We start from the raw sequence: 26,944 nt of genomic DNA, 5'->3' as shown, positions 1-26,944 counted from the left end.
GACCAACATTTATCCATACATAATACATTTATATCCCCAAATTTTAGCCACCAGCATTTTTTGAACAATTTTTATGTTCTTTATTGCTCTGAATGTACGCGATAAGCAATAAAATGTTTGTAGTTGGTTTTTTCCCCCTCCCCCTCCTTCTCCTCGCTTTTGTTGCCATCCAGGCAAGAGTATTGTGACGGCGGTACCTTTGGGGGCCATTTCAGGTCTCTTACACTATCAGATAGCCAACATTCTGTGTCACATAGCCAATGTTCCCTCAACTACTGAGTGTAGTGTAGTAAGGAATTTTAATTTGAAATTGAGGCCAACTAAAATGGCAATTTCTACAAAACTTACCCCCCCCCCCCCCCTAGCCCACCCTTTAAAAGGGCATAGTTTGTGCAAAATGGGCGGCATATGGTAGGAACATAAAAGTTAGAAATCATCATTCCCAGATTTGTATGAATCAATTTCAGCTATTGCACACATGGATTTTGATAGATTTTTTTTTAATGTGGAAATTTTGGAAATTCGTCATCATGACCATGGAAAAGTTTCAAGGCCACGTTCTAATCAACAAGTCGGAAGGTGACACTTCAATTGCTAGAGTGATACAAAAGGATTGGATCACACGGTCATTGATTGCCAATCTACACCTGAAGTGTCGAAACTCCATTTAGGGAAGGTGCAGTTTATGCATTGGCGAACAAACTAAAAAAGATCAAGACCGACATTACCGCCGATGTATTGGGCGGGGAAAACAAGAGAACAGTCCAAAGATATATTTTATGAGCGCCTACAGAGAACGCGCTGCCCAGCATAGGACACTAAAAACGTGCTAGGAGACCTAAAATTCCAAGATACGATGGGAGAATACCTTAGGTACAGTCGGAACATCGTTTAGAATTGAATTTTTTGTTTTGGCGGAAAATATTATAAAAACATCTATGCATCGCAGTGCCTTGGTGTCTCCAACCAGGCAAGTACAAAATCTACGACTAGGTTAGGTTAGGTAAGATTGTAAAGAGGGTGCGGATATTAATACGCCCCATGTCACTATGAAAATACACCTAAGCCAGTAATCGGCTTGTTGTGCGCTCTAAATACTAACAAGTAAAGAGGCACTAAGTTTGGACGCGCCGATCATTGGATACCCACCACCTCGGGTATATATGTAAACCACCTTAAATCGAGAGATCGTTCTAGGATATCGAGTGGCCTAACATAACTCACTGTCTTAAATTCCAGCAAAATCGGATAATAAATGTGGTTTTTAGATGCCTAAAACCTTAAATTGATGGATCGGTCTATATGGGTGCTATATCAAGATATAGTCCGATATAGCTCATCTTTGAACTTAACCTGCCTATGAACTAAAAAGTAATCTGCGCAAAGTTTCTGTAGTAGCCTCGAACAAGTAAAAGGCCTTTAATTTCGCGTTCGGGTATATATGTAAACCACCTTTCGTCATAATCCGGTAAAAAATGCATAACTTATGCCCCCATAGCAGCTTCATCAAAATAGGGACCACATTTGACACGAATATTGAGTGGTCTAATAAGAACAAGTCATTGTTCAATTTTGTGGAACAAAATATTGGTCTTTTTGGTATTGATATCCAAATATAGGCCGATTTGAACCATATACGACTCGGATGTCGAAAAGTCTAATATAAAACACTGTGTCAAATTTCACCAAAATCGGATTATAAATGTGCCTTTTATGGGGCCAAGACTTTACATCGAGAGATCGGTCTATATGGCAGCTATATCCAAATCTGAAACGATCTGGGCCAAATCATATAAGGATGTCCCAAGGGCCCAACACAATTCACTGTCCCAAAATTCGGCGAAATCGGACAATAAGTGCGCCTTCTATGGGCCCAAATCCTTAAATCGAGAGATCGCTTTATATAGCAGCTATACCCAAATCTGGACCGATCTAAGCCAAATTGAAGAAGAATGTTGAAGGTCCTAACTCAACTTACTGTCCTATATTTCGGGCCCAAGATCTTAAATTGAGAGATGTGTAGCGTGATATGAGATATTAGATTTTTATGCTGATCAAGAATATATATACTTCATAGGGTCGGAAATGGATATTTCGATGTGATGCAAACGGAATGACAAAATGTATATTCCTCCATCCTTCGGTGGTGGGTATAAAAAGAAAATCTAAGTCGGGAATTCTATGCTACTTTTTATTTTCCAAATTTATTTTTATTTTCCATACCACACCCCTAAGTTGCTTCATGTCTGATATTGTGTCCCCACCTAAGTCCCGATGTATGTTAGCCGCGAAAGCCGGGCAATGACATAGGAAAAACTCCAACGTCTCAATATCTTCCCCACATGGCCTACACATGCAATCAAAAATCGACTAACGTTCAACAGTTGTATATAACAGAACACGCCGTAAAAGACAGCAATTTTTAGGATGTGTGTTATACACAGCTCAAGAGTTATAATAAGATGATCAGTGCGGCAAAACTTACCACCTGGTAACTCTTCTGTGAACTGGTTGATTACCGTTAATAGTGTCGCCAAGATGATAAAGTCTGTCTCAACAAGTAAGAGCGTGCTAAGTTCGGGCGGGCCGAATCTTATATACCATCCACAATAGATCGAATTTGTCGATTTCTTTTCCCGGCATCTCTTCTTAGGCAAAAAAGGATAAAAGAAAAGATTTGCTCTGCTATTAGAGCGATATCAAGATATGGTCCGGTTCGGACCAAATCAAATAAAATGTTGGAGACCTGTGCAAAATGTCAGCCAATAATAAAATGTCAGCCAAATAGAGAGATCGATTTATGAGAGGATGCGTCGTACAAAATTTCAGACAATTCGGATAATAATTGCGACCTCTAAAGGCTCAAGAAGTCAAGATCCCAGATTGGTTTATATGCAAGCTATATCAGGTTATGGACCGATTTGAACCTAATTTAGCACAGTTGTTAAAAGTCATAGCAAAACACGTCATGCAAAATAACATTCCAATCGGATAAGAATTGCGCCGTCTAGATGCTCAAGAGATTTATATGGCAGCTTTATCAGGTTATTGACCGATTTGAACCTAATTGAGTACAGTTGTTGGAAATTATAGCAAAACACCTCGTGCAAAATTACATTCCAATCGGATAAGAATTGCGCCATCTAGAGGCTTAAGAAGTCAAGACCCAAGATCGGTTTATATGACAGCTATATCAAAACATGGACCGATACGGCCCATTTACATTCCCAACCGACCTACACTAATAAAAAGTATTTGTGAAAAATTTCAAGCGGCTAGCTTTACTCCTGCGAAAGTTAGCGTGCTTTCGACAGACATACGGACGGACGGACGGACATAGCTAGATCGACATAAAGTGTCACGACGATCAAGAATATATATATTGTACTTTATGGGGTCTCAGACGAATATTTGAGTACTTACAAAGAGAATGGCGAAATTAGTATACCTCCATCCTATGGTGGAGGGTATAAAAAGAATCAGGACGATCGGCTTATATCTATTTTTTGACAAGTAATTCAAAATTGGACCAGCTCGAGGTGACCAATTTTCAAGTCCCATGGATCAGCCTTTGGACCCACTAGGGTCTCCAAATTTTGCATTCCTATTGCAAAACACTTCAACATTGACTGGGTTAAGTTTAGTGTACATATTTCTCTGTATTCAAAAGTTCTAGAATCATTCCCAAGATTTTATGATTTGGCAATACTGTGCGCTCCGACAATTTAAGTTATAAGACCCTTTTAAGCCTTTCGCTGAAATTTGGGACAGCGAAATCGGACGACGTTGGGCCATACATAACTATATATATTCAAATATTGATCAGGTTGGTCTTAATTTGGATATAGCTGCTATGTAAACTGATCTCCCAATTTAAGGCCTTGAACTCATAAAAGGTACATTTAGTGGCTGAGGCACCTATTTAACTGAAATTGGGTACAATGAGTTGCATTAGCCCTCACGACATTCGTACCGATTATGGTTAATAAAGGACTATATGTGGATATGGCTGTCATATATACCAATCTTAAAATGTATGGTCTTAGGCCCATAAGAGGCGTATTAATAATCGGATTTCGTTGAAATTTTGCACAAGGAGTTGCGTTAGTCCTCTCGGGCTATACTTGGTTAAGGCTGCCATATAGATCGATCTCACAATTTAAAAACAGGATCTCACAATTTAAAAACAGGATCTGACAATTTAAAAATTACCGATTTCGCTGAAAATTGGCAAATTGAGATGTGCTAGACTCCCGAATATGGTGGTATTCGGACTATTTAAGATTTAGCTGCCATATATGCCAGTATTCTGCTTTACCGTCTTGAAGAGTGAATGGTATTAATCCCTCAACGTCCGTACCGATATATTGTAGCTATAACGAAAGGTGGTTTTTATACATATTTCCAAAGTGGTGGGTATCCAAATTTTTTGCCCGGCCGAACTTAAATCTCTCTTAGTATTAAGAGCGCACAACAATCCGATGTTGTTGACGTAGTTGTTGTTGTATCAGTGTGTTGTACACTGAGGCGGCAGCCCTTGCCGATGAAGGACTTCATCGGGCCAATCCGGTACGTACAACCGGCTGCCGTGGGATTGTATTATTTAAAGGCGCCAATAACTTGCCGATTACTAGCTTAGGTGTATGTCCATAGTGGCATTGGGAGGACTAATATCCGAACCCTATTTGTAACCTAACCTTGCCTAATCTAACGTTCAACAGAGGAGGGAAATGTTACACAGTTACTATAAAAAAAGTTCTTCGCTAACTAAAGAGATTTGTTTGCCGCAAAGACATTCCAAAGATATTATTTTTTCTTTTTTTGCGTGCCGGTGGGGCACGCCACACTATTCGCCAAAGAACATATTCTTTTCGTCTGTAGTGAGGAGAACCGATATTATTACTTTGGATCGAAATATCGAAGATGAATCGGTTATAATTGGTCTGACAGTAAATATAGCCATACATAGATGATATGAACGCTCGGAACTCTTGTAAGCCCTGGCAAGGAGAACTATAACATTGGTGAGTCGGCAATTTTACCGCCATATATGAACCGATCGACACCAGGTTTGAACTAAGACGAAGTATAATAATAGCTAATAGATAATAATAATAACGAACCTCTCGACAGACCAAAATTTAACTAAACAAGACTTTGATGTATAGTTCCGCAAAGAACATTTCGGCACAAAATGTTACAAATTGAAGTTGTAGTGCAGGAGATCGAGACCCTTGGAAATCAATTCTGAATTTAGCCAATACATCTAAAGGTCTATGATGTAATCTAACCCTATAAGCACTTTTTCTAGTTTAGAGCCATTGTGGATTTTGAAAATTCATTGCTACAGTTGTTTTATTATTTATCCTATTATCTGAGTACATTGTAATACACAAATATACATATGTGCCGAAAAAAGGCATTACAAGTGTACAGGGACTTTATACACAAACATCTGAGATATGTTAAATGTGAAAAAGTAGTCCAACATTAAATTAACAAATATCGGCTAAAAAATTTCCCAATAAGGAAACTTTTTATTCTTTAAACATGTGTGTGTGTGGTATTATTTTATTTGTATGTGAATTAAAGGCCACAGTAATGCATTTGCTTTCGGTACTTTTAATTAACTCCCATGGTTGATTTTATTTAGCAGCATAATTAATGCGTTTTTCACCTTTTTCTGGTCCGCTGTTTACCCATTATCGCATGAAGCTGGAGCTGGAGTTAATAAATTTGTACACCATTTTTGGAACATTAAAAATTCCCTTTTGCTCTGCATTTGGGAAAAAAACAAAAACAAAAAAAAAGCACATAATAATGAATTTAATCAACAGCAACGGAGAATATGGAACAGACAGTAATGAGAAATCCTTGAAATTCAAAAAGAAACGGAACTGAAAGTTGGCAGTAAGTACATGGGCGACTGAAGCAGCCAGAGCCAGCCATGGAAGCTTTCTAGGTTCCTTAAATAAACTTCGAATTTTGTAATTAAAACTGATGTAATCAGTGAAGAGAGCTAAAACGAATACACATTGGCGCACACAGATCCGAAGGAATGTGCAAAACAAAAGAAGATAAGGAAATTTACCCTTTTAAGCGAGCTTGACAAACTCATCTGGTAATGACGGCCGGTCTGTCGGGCAGCCGGGCTGAAAAGGTGATGGATGCATTAACCTGTATCTCCAATTTACGCCAACATAATTAAGCATAAAAAGTCAAGTAAAATGGAAGCATCATCAATGTTTGTAGAACGATGGAGGCAGCAGCTAGCTGCTGGAGCCATTTTCGTATGTTGTGCGCTTGTAGTAGGCGCACAGGATATGTCATTGTGAGTTGTCTGGCTGGATGAATGTTTGGCATGGAGTGCATTAAAAAATTATAGAAATTCAATTAGCCAAAGCAAACATCCCCGGGTGTTTGATGGGTGCATGGGTAAAGGTTTGACTAACTGGATATGTCATGTTGGAGTTGCAAGTGTAAAGACATTTTATTTCATCTATGCTTATAGCATACCTAGAGGTGCTACGACACAAAAATTTTATTTAACTTTTGGCTTTAAAAAATTTATAAAAATTGCGAAAAACTAATTAAAAAGTTATGTGTCTGTTGCACCAATATTCAAATATCAATAGATTATGTTCATGTTTATGGAAGATGTAGAAGGTAGCTATTTTCAACAAATTCGTGTAAAATATACGACTTTTATAACATTAAGATTTTGAACGTTGGGAGAGATATAAATGGGGGATCTTCAAGATATGGTCAGATAAAGCTTACATTTGAACTCAAACTGTCTATGATTAAAAATTGTCTGTGGCAAATTCATCTCAATTTATAGAGGGTTACTTTTCGAACCATGGATATTCATTCTACAGCAAAGGCATTTAAAGATTCCAACTGGATTCTACGTTCAAAAAAATAGAAAATTCAGAGATCTATTTGAACCAAGTAAAAACGAGCAAAGTCATCGGAACCCACCACTATGGATTCTGCTAAAAATTTACACACATGAAATTAGCTGAAGAGCAAATGTCTACTTTTGTTTATGTGGGAACTATGTCAGGTTTTAGGCCGATTAACACCGTACTTGTCATGTTTGTAGTGTGTCTTAGCAGAACACTTTCAGCCAAATTAAATATCAGTTGCGGTTTTCAGAGGCTCAAGATGTGAGAAATAAAGTAGGATTTTATGGGAGCTATATCAGCTTATAGACCGATTTGGACTGAGCTTGGTACAGTTGTTAAGGTCAAAATAAAGCACAACGTTTAAAATTTCCGCCAAATGGGACAACAATTGCGTTTTGCAGAGCCTGAAAATATCAAATCGGAATGTAGTTTTATATGGGATAGACCGATTTTTACAGTACTGGACCCGGTTTTTGGAAGTTGTAATAGATCAATACGTGCAAAATTTTTGGCAAATCATATAACAATTGCTGTTTCTAGAGGCTCAAGATGTTAAATCAAAGGTGTAGTTTATAAACAGGAGTGGGGGTCTTCCAGTTAGACGTAAAATGGGGTTAGATGGGCTGTTGCGTTGAGAAAAGAGAGGCGGTGACGTCACTGGCGGAATTCCCTCAGTCAATGTTGTGTGGACTGTAATATGACTCGATTAAGTAATCTTATTATTCCTCATAGAACGAGGAATAATAAGTTAGATGACAAGAAGGTAAACTCAAAAAAAAGAATTAGAAAAAAATAAAGCAATGGTAAATTTCGGGTATTGATATGGAGACACTGGTCTTATTATGAGAAAAAGAGTAGAGATGTGTTGCTCAACTTGCAGCGGTTGTAGAACAAGTGGCAAGTTCATTAGTAAAACAATTTCAGGTGAGCTTAAGTACTAAAAATGGCTTAAGATTAGAAATTCCCTATGGGTACATTTAGTGCTTATAGATATTTCCTTACGTGCTACAAATTCATTTACAATTCACAATTTGACTTCATATGCTTCGACTTATTCTACGATAGATATGTAATTAAATTAAAAGGACAAATTCAAATTTGTCCAGGGAGCTATATCCAAATCGACCGCTATCCTGAATTCTACAGACGGACGGACGGGCATGGCTAAATTGGCTACTTTTATACCCACCACCGAAGGATGGGGGTATATTCATTTTGTCATTCTGTTTGCAACACATCGAAATATCCATTTCCGACCCTATAAAGTACATATATTCTTGATCAGCGTAAAAATCAAAGACGATGTAGCCATGTCCGTCGGTTTGACTGTGGAAATCTCGCTACAGTCTTTAAAATTAGAGATATTGAGCTGAAATTTTGCACAGAGCAGGTTAAGTTCGAAGATGGCCTATATCGGACTATATCTTCATATAGCTCCCATATAGACCGATCCGCCGATTTAGGGACTTAGGCCCATAAAAGTCACATTTATTATCCGATGTTGTTGAAATTTTGGAAAGTGAGTTGTGTTACGCCCTTCGACATTCTTCCTCAAATCGGTCCAGATTTGGATATAGCTGCCATATAGACCGATATCTCGATTTAAGGCTTTGGACCCATAAAAGGCGCATTTATTCTCCAACGTCGTCGAAATTTGGGACAGTGAGTTAAGTTAAGCTCCTCAACATACTTCCGCAATATGGCACAGATCAGTCCAGATTTGCATATATCTGCCATATAGACGGATATTTCGATTTAAGGTTTTGGGCCCTTAAAAGGCGCATTTATTGCCCGATGTCGCTGACTTTTAGGAGATTTAGTTGTGTTAGGCCCCTCGACATTTTTCTTCAATTTGGCTCAGATGGGTCCAGATTTGGATATAGCTGCCATATAGACCGATCTCTCCATTTAAGGTTTTGAGCCCATAAAAAGCGCATTTATTCTCCAATGTCGTCGAAATTTGGAACAATGCGTTAAGTTAAGCCCCTCTTCATACTTCTGCAGAATGGTACAGATCGGTTCAGATTTGGATATAGCTGCCATATAGACCGATCCTCCGATTTAGGGTCTTAGGCCTATAAAAGCCACATTTATTACCCTATTTTGCTGAAATTTGGGACAGTGAGTTGTGATAGGCCCCTCAACATCCTTCCTCAATTTGGCCTAGATCGGTCCAGATTTGGATATAGCTGTCATATAAGCCAATCTCTCGGTTTTAGGTTTTGGGCCCATAAAAGGCGCAATTATTGTCCGAAATCGCTGAAATTTGGGAGAGCGATTTGTGTTAGGCTCTTCGACATCATTTTTCAATTTGGCTCAGATTTGTTCAGATATGAATATAGCTGCCATATAGACCGATCTCCCTTTGGGCCCATAAAAGGCACATTTATTGTCCGATTTCGCCGATATTTGGGACAGTGCGTTGTATAAGGCCCTTCGACATTTATCTGCAACTTGACCAAAATCGGTTCAGATTTGGATATAGCTGCCATGTAGACCGATATTTCGATTTAAAATCTTGCCCCATAAAAGGCGCATTTATAAGGCTTTCCGACATCTGTGTCGTATATGGTTCAGATCGGTTTATTTTCAGATAAAGCTACTAAAAAGACCAAAATTTTGTTATACACAATTGAACAATGACTTCTACTTATTAGTATTTGGTCCATATCGGAACATATTTCAGATCGGTTTATTTTCAGATATAGCTACTAAAAAGATCAATATTTTGTTATGCACAATTGAACAATGTCTTGTACTTATTAGTATTTGGTTCAAATCGGAACATATTTCGATATAGCTGCTATGGGGCATTATGCAGTATGAATTTTGCACCTGATTTTGACGAAAGGTGGTTTACATATATACTCGTGGTGGTGGGTATCCAAAATTCGGCCCGGCCGATCCTAACTCCTTTTTACTTGTTTGAGGGACACATATCAATATTTTGAGATGTTGCAAACGGAATAACTAAACTCGAAATATTGATCTACGACCCCATAAGGTATATATATTTTCTTGATCGTCTTAACATTCTGAGTCCATCCTATCCGTCGCTCTGTCGAAATTCATAAAATTTTGAATGAATTGTCAGACATTTTGTACAACTTGACAGCTAAGTTCGTTTGTGTAAATTTCTGGTACAATTAATGGTGGGGACCTGAAAACCCTCGGGATTATGAGAGATGACGGAACATGGACAGGTTAGAATTGAGATTCTCGAGTTATTGGCTGCGACGCTTTTCCATGTGTGCTTAGAAGTAGGTATCGAATGTAGGGATGGCAACGCCGTTTCTCGTTTACAATGCCAAGGCACAGTCCATGGTTGAGGACATGATAAAGGAAAGAAACATAGTCTGGACGGTGAATTCATTTCAGCCCTACAAGTTTTCGAAGACCCGAACCGTGAGTCATATGACTCCTTAATGTGATTTTATGGAAATGTGGATGCGGTTGCTAAATGCCTTCACATCATATCACCTTTACACCCATTAATTGGTTTTGGTGCAAAGAAGATCTCCCTTATATTGAGGGAGTCGGGAACATGACGTTCTTCAAGCTGGGGACTTTCTTCTGTTCTGATAAAAGCTGGCGACGCTAAGTGGCGGTAGAATATATGTGTCTCGACGGATTGTGTACCAGAAGAGTCCTTTTTTATTGACAATCTGAACACCGTTTTCCTGGATATACTCTTACTGCATACAGGCATGGGTTTAAATTGGATAGGTATACCGAAGCTAGTTTCATCCTGTAGTTTCTTGGAATAAGGGAGCCACATAGGTTTCAGGATGTGTGTAATGGTCTTCTCGGCCCTGAAGACACTGTGAATTCATGATTTAAGTGTGCAGTCACGACATATGTGAACACTCAAGCGGCCCTTGAGGCTCTGCCGTTGGGTCATGTACGGTCGAAACAGGCGGCGCTGAAACCTCGGCATCGGACCATGTGGGGTCCGACTAGAGGACTAGTGGAGACGAAAAGAGTTTCTTCTCGAGATTTTACAAACGGAATGACTAGATTAGTGTACCCACATCCTATGGTGCTGGGTATAAAAAAAAACCTTTCAATAATGGTGGCTAAACTCCGAACTTTCCAAGACCTCTAAATGCATTTGAAATTTTGTCTCGGTTTTTTACAGACTGACTGATGGATTACATAATTAAAAACTGCTACCAGGGACCAAAGATCGGTTCATTAATTTAGAACAGTCAAAAGTGGTCAACACTGAAACCATGTACCTTATCCCCTATAAGAGACATGGGCCCACCCACATTTGTTGTTGAAAGCCCATGTTCTGTGCAAATGTCTCGAAAATGAAATACTGCTCGGCTCACTAGATCAAAAGTTACGAAATCTTTTAATTTTTTTGACTTTTGAACCATTGTGAAAGAGCAATTTTAAGATTTAATTGAAACATTATGCCAATCCAAATAAATTTTCTGTTTCCAAAAAGAAAAAAATCCTTTGGACTATATCATATGAGTGCAGTGTAGGGTATCAGAAAATCGACTTTAGTTCTTACCTATTTGTTTTTTTGTCTATCTCCATCATGTTTGGCTTTTATTTGCTACCATTATGTGGGCCAGGGAGTTCAGTACAAATTCCAATTTGAATTCTCAACATTGACATACGGTGTTTGGCAACGTCTATGTTTGCTTGTCACACTGAGTAGGCTTTGATGGTTAATTGATTTCTGCAGGCAGGGGCGGGATGGGGGGGATAACATGTGGTGCCGCTGCTGCTGCTGCTTGATTTTCTGTGTGTGAGCGACAGGGTTTTTATGAATGAATAGCCACCTAGTTGCAACTCTCCAAGTGCAATTAGATTTCTTTCGATGGCTGTTGTTTCGAGCAGTGTGACTGTTAGTTTGACCACATGTCTGACAGCTATCACTAAACAGTTCAGTCAGCTGATTTGGGCGCACTACGTGTATTTGTGTATGTGTGTGTGTGTGTGTGTGTGTGGAAATGTAAATTCATTCATTGTTGTAATTCATTTATGCAACTCATTTGCTTTGTTGTTGTTTATGAATGTTATGACTGTCAAAATTTTGCTTTTGGATGCTGGACCAGACCAGACATCCGGTTGCAAATAATGCAGCGGCCACGTCGACGGTCGACTGTGGCTGCAGTTACGTCGCAGCGTCTGCATTTGCATGCCAGACTGTTATCACTTGTTCACGTACATTTTTTGTTTTCATTGTTGTTTTTTGCAATTGTCTGGCATTTCAAATGTTTTTATAATAAGCCAGTTATATATAGAAGCGCCGTGGAATGAGAGCATCTGGCCCACACAGTCTCTCTCAAGGTCCCATTAACGACAAGGAGGTCAGTCAGCATTTGAAGATGTGCATGCGATGATGATAACGAGACGACAATAATGTGTGCAGTGTGTTATTCTCGACTCAAGAGAAAATGGCCTTGAGCCCATTTAAATCTTGCCACAGATTCTGGGCGTTCAAGTCATTTGCATACATCTTTATTCAGCAGTTTTTCATAAAATATTACCACAGTTTGCAGGGCAAGAAATTTAAGACAAAAAAAAACCAGCATTTTTTTAGAATATTCCAAAAAGTTTTCAAAGACTGGAATTTTAAACTCTTATGGGTTGAAATATATTGTGATTTGAAATACAGTTCTTTTCCCGCTTTCTTGATTCTGTCACTTTTTTTGTTTTCATTTTATTGTTTCTTTATTGCTTTTATTTATTTGTTTAATATTCTACCGCTATTTCGTACTGCGCCATTGAGTCAGGAGAGTCGAGTACCGTTCACTTGTCCAACTAGCTTTAGTCGTGGTAAGCCCAACACCCAACTTCTCCACAGAAATAAACACATTATTCACAAACAACATTTACATGGAAAAAGGTTTTCTTTTTAAGAAGCTCTAATTCTTTTCAATCTCACTTTTTTATTCAGAAAAAAAAAATGTATAGAAAATTCTTTTACTCTTAGAATGATTTTTGTACTGTTGTCTTGAACGGCCAACAAACGAATGAATGGCAAGAAATGATGAGTTCATAGACGTAGTGCCCACACTAATTTCAATAGGCTTCTCTTTACTTTCGAAGTATAGTTCTTCTTTGAGAAATGCGGAGAAAGTCAGCGCCACATACAAACGAACACACATGCGGAACCCCCCCCCACCCAAAATGGGTTTGCTAAGGCTTTATGGTGCTTCGCAAAAAACAAACAAGCATTCGCTCTGTCTCTCTTGCACTTCGTATGTGCAGCAAAACCGGCTTAATACCACAACCGCTGCGTCATATACTCTTATTCTATTCTCCTTACTCTTCTTAATTGTCATGCATATGCGACCTCTTTTTTGAATCTCTTTATACTTCAAAATGGACTTTGTGTACTGTTGTTTCCTTTTTTTCATGTGGGCAAAAGAGAGCGTAGGTCGTCTAGAGGCCGTTTGATTATTCATGTGCCAATGCCTGCGCTTGGACTTTTAATTCTTGGTTTTTGCATTCTCATGATGTCGTTGAGCAGCAGCGTAGCACTAATAGTTATTGCAAAAAGCAGACCCTAACAATAACAGCATTTTCTGCTCACATACAAAAGGCAAATATATCTTCTCAAACCGCTTTTTGCAATAAGAGTGATGCCAATGCTGTGTCAGTAATGACAACAAATATGCGGGAGCTATATATACATTTTTTTTGTGGAACTCAGGAGTTCAGAACCGTAATTCAATAACAGTACGTAATCTCGTTAACGAGAGTTAAGTTGTGACTGGTTCAATGCCTGAAAGAAAAAAAAGATCCCACACCTAGGGAAATAAGTTTGCTGATATTAGCAAAAAATGTCTGCTGATTTTGATTTGAGTTTTTCAACTATTGAAGGAAAACTTTTCAAATTTATTGGACCTCAACCCTTTAAGCCGATTTTCCCGCCTAGTTTGAATGGAGAAAAATGCTATCCCCGATTAGGTAAGCGGATGATCTAATCGCCGCTTACTATAGCGGTTTTCTAAAACTTATAGTGTCATCATTCGATTTCATTTAATGAGAAAACTAAAAGAGAAAGAACGCAACATATTTTATTAATTCAATGAATACTTACACAACAAGTTTAAATCTCTTAGTTATAGTGCAGGCTTATAAGAACAGTCATATATCCTTTTTAAAGAAATAATAAAAATTTTTTTGAAAGAACAAACATTTTTGAACTTCATTATAAAAAATAATTATTATAAACTTTGGAATTTTCGAAACAGTTAAAATAAACTTTTGAATAGTTTAGAAAATTAAATTGTGTAGAAGAAAAAAATAAAATTCTAGAACAGCTAATTACGAAGAAAATTGGGAAGTCTTTTTACACTCCACCATAGGATGGGGGTATACTAATTTCGTCATTCTGATTGTAACACCTGTAACACCTCCAAATATGCGCCTGAGCCCCCATAAAGTATATATATTCTTGATCGTCAAGTCATTTTAAATCGATCTAGCCATGTCCGTCCGTCTGTCGAAAGCACGCTAACTTTCGAAAGAGTAAAGCTAGCCGCTTGAAATTTTGCCCAAATATTTTTTATTAGGGTAGGTCGGTTGGGATTGTAAATGGGCCAAATCGGTCCATGTTTTGATATAGCTGCCATATAAACCGATCTTGGGTCTTGACTTCTTGAGCCTCTAGAAGGCGCAATTCATATCCGATATTAATGAACGTTGTGTTTTGGTAGCACTTGCAACAACTACGCTAAGTATGGTTTTAATCGGTCCATGTTTTGATATAGCTACCATATAAACCGATCTTGGGTCTTGACTTCTTGGGCCCATCGAGGGCGCAATTCTTATCCGATTTGGCTGAAATTTTGCATGTATTGTTTTGGTATCACTACCACTTATCTGTTCATAATGTGGTATATCTGCCCGATCTTGGATCTTGACTTCTTGAACCTCTAGAGGGCGCAATTCTCATCCGATTTAGCAGAAATTTTGTACAACGGCTTCTCTTATGACTTTCAACATACATGACTAATATGGTCTGAATCGATCAGTAACTTGATACAGCTCCCATATAAACCTATCTTCCGATTTTGCTTCTTGAGCCCCTATAAGACCCAATTCTTATCCGAGCGAAATGAAATATTACACAATGGCTTCTACAATGTTCGGCATTCATTTATGGTCCGAATCGGACTATAACTTGATATAGCTCCAATAGCATAACAGTTCTTATTCAATATTCTTTGTTTGCCTAAAAAGAGATACCTTGCATAGAACTCGACAAATGCGATCCATTGTGGAGGGTATATAAGATTAGGCCCGGCCGAACTTAGCACGCTCTTACTTGTGAAAAATTGTTGCGTTGCTGTTGTTTTGTATATTGTGAGGAAGAGTATTCCAAAGACGTATGGTACTCGTATAGAACTGCCATTCAGATACTAAGCTCCTTCTTCTTACAGGGAGAAGTTTCCAACACCTTCTAGATCGGGCAAATATCAATTTGTCAAAGAGGTGTTTAGGTGTTTGCTTCCAAATGATTTTATGTTAGTTAGAAACATGTTGAGTTCTTCTTATTCCACAGACACACCTAATAATGCTGTTGAATACTTAATGAGTCGCAGTTTGAAAAAGTTCTCACCCATAGATCAGACCAGGAATTAGAAATGTCTTTGCTAACAGAATTCGACTTTCGATTGGTTATAAGAGTGTGTTATCCACAGTGCAGGCAGTTTTGCATATGTCTGCCCGGCTTCAGCATTTATATGATTTGACCAAGTTAAAGGACTGTTAAAAATCACAACCAAATTCTTAGCACTAGACACACTATCAAATTTATGTTATTTTAAAGTGATATCGTAAATCTCGTCTATCTCAGGTCTCGTAAATCTTTAATTTTTGTGAATAACAATCACTCTCGATTTCTGGGGGTAAACACTCATCAAAATCCACTGATTTTCAAATCTTAAACTTAAACGAAATTGATGAAACAAAAATAAATTGATTTGAAAAATTTATATTGGTGCTATTATTTTGACCACAGCTGTACATGAGAGCTATGTCTAAATCTGTGCCGATTTTGGTAAAAATTGGCACACCTATTTTGATAAAAATTTTGAATTGAGACCTCAAAAATAACTTCTCATACCAAATTTGGTGATGATCGCGCCGAAATTGTGACTACCACAGATAAAAATCACATAGCATGAGAAAGATATATATGGAAGTTTGGAGTTTGATCCGATTTAGATGAAATTGCGAGGACAAATTGCGTAAACAAATAGAATTTCTCATGCAATTCTCATGGGGTGGTCCCCCAAACATTAAGCCCGGAGAAAATATATCAGCAACGTCCTTTATTCTCATATATCTATATATCATTTATTTGAACCCCATATTGACATTGCCCCCAAAATTGGATATCAAATTCGTTTCCTAATCTCATTTAAACTTCTTATTGCAAAAGTCAGCTAATATATCCGGCTTGGGGTATTGGCCCTAAAAACTATGAATATTTAGTTCTCCTCTCTTTAAGACCCAAATTGTCTTGGTGAGCAAATACGTCCTATTTGGGGGTTGTTGTGGTGGTAGGACGTCCGCTGGACAGTTGGTCCCTAATGCTGATATCTGATACGTGGTCTACTTCCAAATACCTTTAATTTGAGTCCCATATTTTCATAGTAGGCAAACATGACCGGCTTGGGGGGTGTTTTGGGGGATGGACGGCCACTCAGTAAGTTGGCTTTGAAAATATATATCAGATTCGTATTCTATTCTAAAAACCCTCTTATTTGAGCCTCATACTGCAAAAGTCAGAAAATACTTCCTATTTGGGTGGTTTGTGGGGGTGGGGTGGCCCCATAGACAGTTTTCCCGAATATTGATATCAAATTCGTGCTTTACTCCCAAAGACCTTTCATTTGAGCCCCATATTGCTATGGTCGTAAATTTTTGCTCTTTGGGGGTGATTTTGGGGAGGGGCAGTCACCAAAACACTTGGTTCCACAGTTGGATATCATATTCGTATTCTACAATCAAATACCTTCTTGGTAGATTTTAGGGTGGGGTGAGGCGGCCCCCCTAGGTACCTCATCCGAAATTTGGATACCTAATTTTTATTTTTAAGGTACTATATGAGAGCACACAAAATTTCGTTTAAATCACACCACCTATCTCCGAGATCTGGCGTTTCTGAAAATTAGGGTAAGGGGGAGGGTTCGCCCCCTTCAGATATCAAAAAATGTAGTACCCTATTTTCACCACGGGATCATTATGCACCATCAGTGAAAATTTTAAGAAAATCGGTTCAGACGTTTCTGAGTCTATAAGGAACACACAAACAAACAAACAAACTTATTATATTACATATTGAATAAAATATATATAAATGGGAGCTATATCGAAATCTAAACCGATCTTTTATAGTTTCATTTGAAAGATTTCTGTTTTTTGAAAAGCAATATGCAAAGTTTGGAGACGCTGATTTGATTGTAAATAATTTTTGCTCCAAATTTTTAATAAAAATTAAAAAAAAAAAATCTATTTTCAATTATCGCTCCAAAAAAATTGTTGGGTTTCGGCCGGCTCTGTTTATGCCTCACCCTATTTGCACTTATGATCCGTAGTTATTACAGTTTGTTTATTACAGTTTAACAGAAGTGCTCGAAATTAAATACGAATTTATTTATAAACCATCTGAAAACCTCAGAATCCTATATCTAGATAGAAGCCGCAATTACATACCGTATGATTTGGCTGAAATTTAGCCAGTGTTGTTCTGTTATAACTTCCAAAGTCAGCTTCAAGTTTGGTCTGAGTAAGGTCATAACCTGATAAAGTTTTTGACTAAATATTTTTTCCTCAATTTGAAAACAATTTGAGCGTACATTCTGTTATGGCTTCCAATTGCACTGGTATTAATTTCTGCTCTTAAAAAGTCCAAATGCCCGTCATATAGGTGTACCCAAAAAACGTGGTTTATGATTTCTCTACAATGGTTGAAAAATAATTACAAATTGGCCACACTGGATGGTGCTTGGCCTACCATAACATAAAACGTATAAACGACTCTCTTTGTGGCACAAGCCAAATGAACTGCAAAGCTGTACATTTTAGTTTCCATATCTCTCTTACACATGTTCTCTTTCTCTTTGGAGGAAAGCCGAATCACATGTTCCTGAATCCATTGTTATTCGTTCGCTTCATCTTTTGCCTAAGTACAAATCAAAGTCGAGGTCGTTGTACGACCGAAAGAATGCTGGAATGGTGCTGATGATGTGAACTTATTCTTTTCTTTTTTTTTGGTATTTGTATCGTGTGTGTAGGTTTGTGTGTGTGCGAAGTTGCGCGTTACCGTTCAGTTGGCATTTTTTGCAATGCCTTTCCTGCCGACAGAGTCTTAAGCTCGGTCCCAGCTCTGTTGGCAGATGCCGCTGTATCATGTTTGACGCCTTATATTAGTTGCCGTGCTACAACTAAACGGTTAGTTGGCCGTGGTTTGGCTTGTTCTTGTTGTTGGCGACCATTGCGGCATTCTGGCTGTGGTTAATAAAAACGCTATCTTCTTGTTTGCTCTCACAGACGCTGGAAAAAGTTGTGTCCTGTCCTATTTCGGATCTATGTACAATGGCAAATAGTCGCAATTAGATAAATTTGATATTAACATTCAAGTTTTCCTTCAGCTTCTCTAGCTCCACTAATCTGAAATCCTGTTACTCAGCCTCCACAATACTCTTCGAAACTCAACTCGCAGACAGACAACCTTGCATCTTGGCCACTCTTAGTTGTGAACATTCTAAATGCAACTTTGTTGCCCCAAACCCGTTTGTTCCATTGGTATGAAGAAAGAAGACCCGTTTTCACCACAATTCGACATTATGTTGTCTGTGGAATGTTGTCGGTGTCACGACAATTCTCTTTTTGGCGAGAGCGGGTTTCGAGGAGAAGGCCTCATCAGACTTGCCAAAGAAAGCAGAGACCTGAAACATAACTCGGAGTCGTAAATCTAGTCTTAGCCATCGCAACAGCAATAAAAATTGCTAAACACTCCTCGCCTATAACGGTTTTCTGCTTTGGCTTGCATGCGAATTGTTTCGGTATTGGTGTGATGATGGCTTAGTGCTGTTTTTCGGTCATGGCTAGCTTAAAACGAGGACAAGAGCAAAGACATATCCGGGTAATCTCGATCATGATGAGACTGTTTGTGTATGTGTGTGTGTATGGTTTTCTTTTTCTCCAGAAAGCCAGCTGATTTTAGCAACTAAAGTTAAATCGTGAACAATCATGGCATTAATTTCGTTTGGAAGATTAGAATTTTTCAGGTGTTTAGCGAGTTATAAGCAGTTCCTTTTTCCAATTTGCAAATTGCTGTTTTGTACATGCTGTTGGGACATCGGTTTACATGATCAATGAAAAAAAAAAAACATCAACTCAGAATTTGGCACAGATATTTCTTATTGATGGAGGTCATTGGGGATTGCAAATGGACCATATCGGTTCAGATAGCTCTCATATGAAGTGTTTCTTCGATGTGACTTCATGAGCCCCAAAAAGCTTTAATTTTTACGCGATTGTGCTGAAATTGGATGTGGAACGTGCATTTAAATCCTTCAACTCCCACACCAAATCGAACAGATATGTGCATAAAAGTTATAGCCGGATCATCTTATTTGACTTCTCGATCCTCTAGAAACCTCAATTTTGTAGGTGAATTACGTTTACACCTTCCAATACCCAAACTAAATGCCACCGAGATAGGTTTTAATAGACCTAAAATAAGTCGATGCGAGATTTGAGTTGGTCTTGAGCCTAAGATGAGATGTCTAAAATGAGATGAGGTGAATAAAATTTTATACGACTGTTTCAAAAATTTGGATGTAGAGTGTATTCATTTCTACTCATCTCCAGATATAGTCCCCACAAAAATCGTTCCACGATATTACTTCTGGAGGCCCAAAAAAAAAATGTTACTCAATATCTAATTTGATTTCTCTTAACAAACAATCTAGACAGACTTTGATTTTTAATGCTATATCTAATGCCCCTGGTCATTGTGGCTAGACAAATTGCTGCGACCACTGCCGGGAGGCCAAGTGATCTTTTTCTTTGCTCATATGGCAGCTACGGACACTGTGTTATTGTGGATACAATGTCCGATGTTCCAGGCAGTGTGGTTTAAACCCCGCCTTAACCGCTTTTTGATAAAAGTACTGTACCACTATTCCCGATTGAAACTTCGATTTCCCTGGTTATAAAGGGTAATTTTTTTAAGCTATTATATTTTCGGCAACACTGGATTAAAGAGTTCACTCATATTTCTTGTTTTTTTTTCACTATAAAACATCTCCAGATTGGTCGATAATTTAACCATGAGTCATCTAACAAACGAACAACGCATGCAAATTATTGAATTTTATTATCAAAATGCGAGCTCTGTTAAGAAAGTTCATCGCGAGTTCATGTGTTCAGCGACGAAGCTCATTTTTGGCTCAATGGGTACATAAATAAACAGAATTGTCGATTTTGGAGTTAAGATCAGCCAGAAGCATTGCAAGAGCTACCAATGCATCCAGAAATGTCACACTTTGGTGCGGTTTATGGGGTGGGGGCATCATTGGACCGAACTTCTTCAAAGATGATGCGAATCGTATCGTAGCTCTAAATAGTGAGCGCTACCGTGAGATGATATCCAAGTTTTTTTTTACAAAATTTAAGAGCTTGACTTGCATAACATGTGGTTTTAACAAGACGGTGCCATATGACGACCAGGAGGGATTTGAGAGGTTTTCTGAAGATCTAGAACTGGTCATATCGAAAAGGTTACCCGACCACTGCAGTATGTATCAAGCGCAGATCCTTGCAATTAAGGAGGTGGTGGAATGGCTGAGATTTAATGTCATTACGACAATGTTCGTAAAAATCTTCTCAGATAACCAGGCAGCCATTAAATCCCTGGATAACGCATTTCTGAACAATAAAACCGCTCTCGACTGTCGCAGATCTCTCAACGAAATGGCTGAACAGTTCTAAATTCACCTGTTCTGGGTGACGGGCCACATAGATAACCCATGGAATTGTAAAGCGGAGGAGCTTGCGAGGATAGGAACTACCTTTCATATTCCAGGGATACTGAAATCTGTGGGCATGCCTCTAACGACATGTAAGCTAAGTTTTCAGAAACATTCCCGAAGGATAAAGAATGATAGCTGGTCATAAAGAGGGGACTGTGAGCATTCAAAACTATATGGCCTAATCTAGACTTAAAGAGGTTTACTGTCACTGGCTAGAACAGACGTCTCAGTCATTGTGTCCGTCATGACAGGTCAATAATAATCGGAAAACATGCCGACAGACTGAAAGTCGCCAGCAGCGACTTTGCAGAAGCTGTGAGGACGTTGAGGAAGAAGAGACTATAGAACATCTGCTGTATGTGTCCCGCACTAGCAGTCAGAATGAGTTACACTTTAGGTTCTCATTTCTTCCAGAACTTGATTGATTTAGAGGATGTGTGTTTGGCTTTTTAAACCGATCTGGATGGTTCAACAGTAGGAACTAGAAGGCATCTTCCTTCTTCTGTTCCTGTGGTATCAGAATGGGATGGCCCCTCCCTTTTACCCCACCACTCAAACTGAAAAGTGGGACAATGTCAGACTCAAATTAAAGGTATTTATGAGTAGAATTCGAGTCTGATATCAACATTTGCCACAATGTTTCATGACAGCCACTCCTCCCCACACCAAAACTAGACCAACCGCAAAGATATGCGAATCAAATAAGAATTGTATTGGGTTGCCCAAAAAGTAATTGCGGGTTTTTCATAAAGTCGGCGTTGACAAATTTTTTCGCAGCTTGTGACTCTGTAATTGCATTCTTTCTTTTGTCAGTTATCAGCTGTTACTTTTAACTTGCTTTAGAAAAAAAGTGTAAAAAAGTATGTTTGATTAAAGTTCATTCTTAGATCTATTAAAAATGCATTTACTTTCTTTTAAAAAATCCGCAATTACTTTTGGGCAACCCAATAGAAACAAGTAAGAGCGTGCCAAGTTCGGACGAGCCGAATCTTATATACCCTCCACCATGGATCGTATTTGTAGAGTTCTATGCGCGGTATCTCTTTTTAGGACGCATATTTCTTATTTTTGTTGAAAATAAAGGTGATGGAAAATTAACGATAGTATCAATATTTATTATTAGAAATATCGAAAATATCGAAATGTTGCGATTATCGATAGTTCGCCAGCTCTACCATATAGACCACTGTTGTCTGGCCCATAGTTTTTAGCTGTTTTTGAAATGTTCTGTATAGCAAAATATTCGTATGTTTCTTTCCACCTTCAAGTTTGGTATTTTTATCGTTTTTCACAGTTGAAAAACAATGTTTTTCGCGATTACTTTTTTGAAACACAATCAAAAATCAAAATGATAAAATAATAGTTTTATTTAAATGTTACAATAAGTATTGAGGGAATGACTTAAGGAATGAAATCAGAAAGTTCTTTTTGCAGGTTTTGAGCAGTGAAACTCGAGCTTATTAGTTAAACTATAATTGAGTTACATTGATGTAGCTTTCCCATGTACATAGGTAGCTTTAATAGACAAAACATAGTCCGACATTTCAAAGTCATCAATATGTTATGCAAAACTTAATTCGAATTCATATGCATGTATTCTTTGTTCACTAATGCGATCATTTAATCGGCTAGATCTCTGAATCTCATGTCTGTTATCAACAGATGCAATAACGGCGGCGACAAACATACCTACACTCGTACTCTCGTTGATTCGGAACAATAAATATTATCAAACAGTTGCACGTGAACTAAGTTCATTCGACTGTTGTTGGTTAGTGTGTCATAATACTTTTCTCCCCACGACTATTCAGGTGAGATTGTCAATATTCATATTTCTTTATCAATAATAGCGCCAGTGTTCGCATGTATGAATGAGTAAATTTCCACGTTCATCTTGTTACGGGATGGCAAGGCCTTTCTTCTTTTTAGGCAATTGACTTGACATCCAACCCAAATCTCTAGACACAATAGGCTGGGGGTTTACTAATTTCGTCATTCCGTTTTTAACACATTGGAATATTGATCTAAGACATAACAACTTATATATATATTCATCATCGGCTCTACATTCTGAAGAAGTCTATTTAACCAAAAGCATCCATCTGTCCGTGCGTCAGTCTGTATTTATTAAGCACGCTTACTCTCAAAGGAGTTAGATAAGCATTTTAAATTTTGCACAAATACTTCCTATTAGTGTAGGTCGGTTGGGGTTGCAAATGGGCCATATCGGTCCATGTGTTTATATAGATTCGATTTAAATCGATCTCGGATCTCAACTTCCTCAGCTTCTAGAGGGCACTGCATTTTCCTTGAACCAATTAATTTTTTAATTAAAACTGCTTCAATCACGAAAATGATAATATAAATCACAATTTATGAAACAGTAATCGAAAAAAACTATAAATTAAAAAATTGCAAATTTAATTAAAAAAATTATTGAAAATTTTGAAATGTTCAATTAATTTTTTAATTGATCCCAGCAAAAAAATTATTGCCAATTTTCGAAATATTCAATTATTTTTTTTTTATTGATCCAATCAAAAAAAATGAAAAAAGTTTTTGAAATCCGGTTCTTAGAATCGGCAGCCATGGGATTGCTATAAATTTAACGAAATGTGAGACGCATGGACCTTCGAAATCTCCTTTGAAATCTCCAGTGCATAATCTTCATAATATGGTGCTTAAGAAAACTCAATTGAAGACTACATTGCAGATGTTATAAAAAAGGGGTATAGGGTGCTACATCACATATTTAAACATTTTTCGATTCAATTTAAAGATTGATTAATTCAATTAATTTTTTAATTGCAAATTTAAATAATTTAAATCGAGGTGACGATAGGAAACTTGGAAGGAAGGAAAGAGCTTTCCGATCGGATACTTCAGACGACATTTGAGGTCGAGTGCGATGCACTGCTGCCAGCGGCACAATATTGGACTGACGGAACTCTAGTATTGCCATCTGGAAGATCATGTTACATGAATGGATTAAAGCTAGAAAACAGAGTGAGCCTTGGGGTCAACATTAAGAAACCAAGGACTGCCTGACCATAAAACGGTCCTGCAGGCGAAGATCCGGGCGATCAGGGAAGGTGGTGGAGTGAACAGCTTAAAGGACAGTAAACAGGCTATTAGGGTAATAACAACCTGGACGGTGAGATCACAAACTGTCCTGTAAGGTAAGAAAGAAGAAAGGAAGGATTAACGCCTTCTCTGAGGATGGCACAATCCATATCGCTTTGGTGCCAGGCTATAGCTGAGTAAGAAGGCAGAAGATTTGGCAGTGGAGGCCAGAGAACTGCCGTCAATAAACTTGGTTAAGCCGAAGCCTTCCGGATCGACGCAGTCCGAGTTGTGGGACGAATGCGCGTGTAACCCAGTGGAACAGCGAAACGGTCGGTAGGAAGGCGAAAATCCTATGAGGAAATCCAGATCGTGAGAAGAAGGGGCTTATACTAAAAGGAAGCAAGAAGCAGCTCAGCATAGCTTTTGGTATCATAACGGGACGTATAGGACTACGAGCTCACTTATTCTAAGTTGGTGCGGCAATTGATAATAGTGTGTGTAGGGCATAAGGGAATATGATGAGACGTTGGAGCATTTCCTTTGTCATTGCCCAGCTTTCGCAGCTAAAAGACAACGGAACTTAGGTTAGGCCACAATATCAGACATGAACCAACTTAGGGTAGTGGCATGGAAAACGATAAATGGAGTGTAAGCCAGATGTTCTGCATAGAATTGCAGTGAAAAGTAGTACCGGAAAGATATCAATATCATGCGATAACAGATTACGACAACCGATTAATCGTGATTTGCCCTGTGTAGTTATATAATAGAACAGAGCAATTATATTTTAAATACTAAGTCGAAATATGAAATTCAAAGAAAATTTTTTCTAACAAAATTTCAAAGAAATTTTTTCCTAATACACAATTTCAATAATTATTTTCTTAAAACAAAATTTGAATGCGATTTTTTAAAGAAAATATTTCTAAACACAAAATTTCAAGGACATTTTTGAAGACAATATTTCAAAAAAAAAATTATTAAAGACAGGATTTTATAAATATTTTTCTAAAATGTGTCTAAAGGAGAACTTTCAGTAGAATTAGTTATAAACACACATTTTTAATTAGTTTTTTTCTAAAGGAATTTTCTCTAAAGAGAAAATTTGAAAAAAACTTTTTCTAAAGGCAATATTTAACAAAAAGTAATTTCAAGAAAAAAATTTCAATTAAACTTTTTCTTAAGAAAAACTTCAATCAAATTCTTTCTCAGAAAAAATTTTTTCTCAAGACTGACGTCGGGTTTACATTACTGAAAGCAACTTCAATGTCAATAAATGCTACCATAGTGTATTCCTTGATAGTGGAAGAACCCTCTATGTAGAGAACTAGGTCGTGGAGAGTTGTATTTGTAGACTTGCTTATGCTATATGCATGTTGTTGCCGAGACCAGAGATCGCCTGACCTAAGATATGTTTCTTTAAACCTCTCAAGAATCTACAGCATAATTGGTGACACCAATAGAACGAAAATCTTTTACTATCGTGTGGTAAGGTTTTCCTGCTCTTGGAATGAAAATGCCCTTTGCATCCCTCCATCCAACAGTTATATACAATATGCTGATACAAACAGAGTATATCTCCCTAAGCCAAGGAGCCAGTATATCGGACAGAGCTTGTAATTCCACCGGTGATACATCATCAGGACTTGGCGATTTAAAGTAGTCGAAACTTTTTATCGCTCAGAGTCAATTTCTCCAACAACCTCCTTCGATTCCATATCAGTGACAACCTCCTCAGGTGCCACGTTGTCCGTTGGAAAGTTTCTCTGATAATGTGTGTCAACGACTCATCGTCCATACATTATCCGACTTCTGAATATATCTTACCGAAATCGGTTTGAAGGCTACCATCTGCCTTAGCCAAGAGGCCTCAGATTTATCCTCCACGAAGTTGCAGAACTCTATCCAAAATTTGTTCTAAGCCTTTTTCAGCTCGCCTTTGTAATTTCTTTGCTCATCCTCATAGACGTCTCAATCGAGTAGTTCCCTTATTGATTTCGCCCTGTTAAACAGTTTTCTGCAACTTTTCCTTAGACTAGCCATGGGGTCCAGCATGCCGGTCGCTGTTTGCCCTTTGGATTGACTCCAGAATATGCTGACATAAACAAGTCATTAGGGGCCTTTGTGATGCGTTTGACCTTCATGTCTATGTCCTCTGTAGTCTCCTCATCCTTTTCAGGTCTAGAGGGAATGATCGTGATATTCTCTGATACAAAGGTGATATTTAGTACCTCCTGCCTGTTCCTGGTAATAAAGGTCGGTTAATTCCCTTTATTATAAAACGCCAGATTCGATAAGCAACTCACCCTTTTGGTTGATATGCGAACTTCTCCATATCAGATGATGTGCATTAGCATAAATTCCTACAGTAAGATTATTTTTCTATGAAGAAACAGGTTCAACAAACAACTTAAGACTTGAAGGCGGAATCTCTGAATCGTGTGGCATATATAGGGAAGCCAGCCAGTAATGAGGCTTATTAATTTCAAGGCTGGCTACTTTTTAATTTCCAGTGCTTAGTACGGAAGATGATAATAACCTAGACTTCTAAATTATTTTCATTTTCCGATACAATACAGGTTCGGTGTATCCCATTCCCCGTACCCTTGAGTAGTTTCAATACAGAAATTCTTAGTCCACGAACCATTCCTCCGCACACCAATGGTTCCTGGACAAGAACTAAGTCAAATTCTCCTACTATCAAAAGGACCTCTAGTGCCGCCAAAGCGGCCTTATAGTGGTGAAAATTTATCAGCAGAAACCGAACCATAGTCAGGATTCAGAATTTTCACCAATGTTGTGTCAGCCTCGTCTTCGCTTAGAGTTCATCCTCACATGATTCGTTCGATTTTATAATTATGAATTTCCTTACGCATCCAGGGGCAGTTGAGAAATCAAAGGAATCACTCTTCCTCAGTATACTGGACACTTGCGGCGTGGACGATTCCTTCA

At 38.1% G+C, this 26,944-nt stretch overlaps 1 long non-coding RNA gene across 2 annotated transcripts in view; it reads right to left on the bottom strand.

Annotated features, from left to right (window-relative positions):
• LOC106084905 (uncharacterized) overlaps positions 1-26,944 on the bottom strand; it is a 417,203-nt gene that overhangs the window by 377,682 nt on the left and 12,577 nt on the right. Inside the window, exon 1 of one of the 2 annotated variants that reach the window (XR_009398536.1) lies at positions 11,431-12,882. The exons of the other annotated variant lie outside the window; for it this stretch is intronic. This is a non-coding gene — a long non-coding RNA (uncharacterized LOC106084905). Of the gene's footprint in view, positions 1-11,430; positions 12,883-26,944 lie in introns of those variants that run through there. 2 annotated transcript variants of the gene reach the window in all.

This window comes from Stomoxys calcitrans, chromosome 5, assembly GCF_963082655.1.
Source record: "Stomoxys calcitrans chromosome 5, idStoCalc2.1, whole genome shotgun sequence".
In the NCBI taxonomy this organism is placed as follows: Eukaryota; Metazoa; Arthropoda; class Insecta; order Diptera; family Muscidae; genus Stomoxys; species Stomoxys calcitrans.
The sequence above is the reverse complement of the archived record's forward strand: the minus strand, read 5'-3'. Positions and strand labels throughout refer to the sequence as shown.